A 2,427-nucleotide genomic window follows, 5' to 3' on the forward strand; every position below is an offset into this window, starting at 1 on the left:
CTTCCCGGGTCGCCGGCTGCATTTTCGCGCGCACGGGAAAAGTTGGGAGGGGGGAAAAGTTGGGAGGGGGGATGAAGAACCTGGAAGTGCACCATCTTGCCTCCGTTCGTCCAAACAATATATATATATTTGAGATTCCATATTCAAAAGCAAAATCGATGAAAATTTTATTACTTAATTATTAATGCACTACAGTTCAATTGCAGGTCATCTTTATTTTAAGTGCTTATTAAATCTTTTATTAATTCATGCTAATCATTAAATTACAAGAAAACTGTCATAAATTCTATTGTTGAAAACAGAAAATACTCTGAAGCATTAAAAAAGTTGTTCACAGATTTTCATTAAGTTTCAATTGTTTCATTATCCTGCTATCACCTTTGTCACTGAATAATATTTTAAAAGCTCTTTTGGAGAAAAGAAACAAAACTATGCATATTGTATTTTTAAATGAGACAGTTTTAATTTACTTTAGATTTCTATTGAAAAGAGAATTGAGTTTCATAAATGTGAATTTTTAAGAAACGTTTCAAAGTAGATAATTATGGCCTCTTCCACCAGAGGCAAAAGTAATTAACAATCTATGGCCTTATTTAACAACACATTCAGAAAGGACTCACTGAATCCTTAACAGCACCTCCAACAAATCAGCATATTAATTCTATGGAAAAGGTATGATAATAATTCTAATTTTTAGCTTTAAACATGAGGTATATTCTTCTTTCTACAATATGCAAGAAAATTTCTAATAGTTGAATGAAAGATAAAAACAAGAGGTAAAATAATCATATCTATACATAATATTTCATTTGTATTATAATTCCAGATGTATTTTAATATGCTTTCATAGATTTATTTTGTATTGTGAAAGGAAAATAAAATTTTGGGACTACAAACTCACTATATTTTGCCAAAGGGAAAAGTTCAGCTCGGAAACAGTCATGCAAAAACAGTCTTTCTTTTATTCCAATGCAGATAGCTATAATTTCACATACTTACTTTGTCTTATGTAAAATGTAGTTTTATTGAGTGCAAGACAAATGCGTAATTGACCCACCACTCCTTTCTTTTCATGTGTAAAATGTAGATTCACTGGGTGCTAATCAGAGCTTCCTGAGAAAGTAACCACTTGCCCCATTGCCTACCCACTTACTCCCCACCAATTTTTCTTTCCCTCACACTTGCTCTTCCATTTTTAAATATTAAATTTCCCAAAACATTCTTTGGAACAAGCACAAGACATAAATCCTACTGGCTTGTGTTTTCCCCCAACCAGGTGTGTCCTGAGCCTTGGCAAAATAAACCTCTAAATTGATTGAGATCTTCCCCAGTCACTTTTTAGTTTACAGATTAGTTACGCCTATGGAAAACAGAGCTATTGTCTTAAACTGGGATTATGTTAGTAGATTTCTGTGTGCTATAAGGGAATACCTGAGGCTGGGTAATTTGTAAGGAATAGAAGTTTAATTGGCTCACAGTTTGGCAGGCTGTACAGGACTCATAGTGCAATGTGCAGCATCTGCTTCTTGTGAGGGCCTGAGGAAGCTTATAATCATGGACAAAGGCAAACATGCCATCATACCACATGGTGAAAACAGAGGCAAGAGAGAGAAGGACGAGATCCTAGATTCTTTCAACAAGCAGATCTTGCATAAACTTAGAATGAGGACTTTTTCATTACCACAAGGATGGCACCTAGCCATTCATGAGAGATCTGACCCCATGATCAAAACACCTCCCACCAGGCACTACCTTCAGCATTGGAGATTACATTTCAATGTGAGAGATTTGGAAGGGACAAAACATTCAATATGTATCATTCTGCCCCTGGCTTCCCAAATCTCATGTTCTTCTCACATTGCAAAACACAATCATCCCTTCCCAATAGTCCCTCAAAGTCTTAACCCATTTCAGCATCAACTCAAAAAGTCCAATGTCATTTAAGACTCAAGACAAGTTCCTTTCACTTGTGACTCAAGGCAGGTTCCTTTTACTTGTGTACAAGTAAGATCAAAAACAGGTTATTTCCAAGATATGATAGTGACACAGGCATTTTGTAACATTCCTATTCCGAAGGAATAAATCAGCCAAATGAAAGAGGCCTCACATAAGTTCAGATTTCAGCAGGGTAGATATTAAATCGAAAGCTCCAAGTAATCCTTGACTCCATGTTCTACATTCAGGGCACCCTGGTGCAAGAGATGGGCTCCCAAGGATTTAGGCAGCTCTGCCCCATGACTTTACAGGATGCAGCGCCCATGGCTGTTCTCAAGGGTTGGTGTCCTGTGCCTATGGCTTTCCCATTCTGATGTTGCAATATGCTAGTGGCTGTTGATTTGTTTTTCTAAGACCAGCCGAGTGAGCACAAAAGAACCAGCAGGTAGGCAAGTGTAGGAGCAAAACTGCAAGTTTATTTTGGTAACCTAA

This window comes from Colobus angolensis, unplaced genomic scaffold (assembly GCF_000951035.1).
Source record: "Colobus angolensis palliatus isolate OR3802 unplaced genomic scaffold, Cang.pa_1.0 Scaffold281, whole genome shotgun sequence".
NCBI lineage: Eukaryota > Metazoa > Chordata > Mammalia > Primates > Cercopithecidae > Colobus > Colobus angolensis.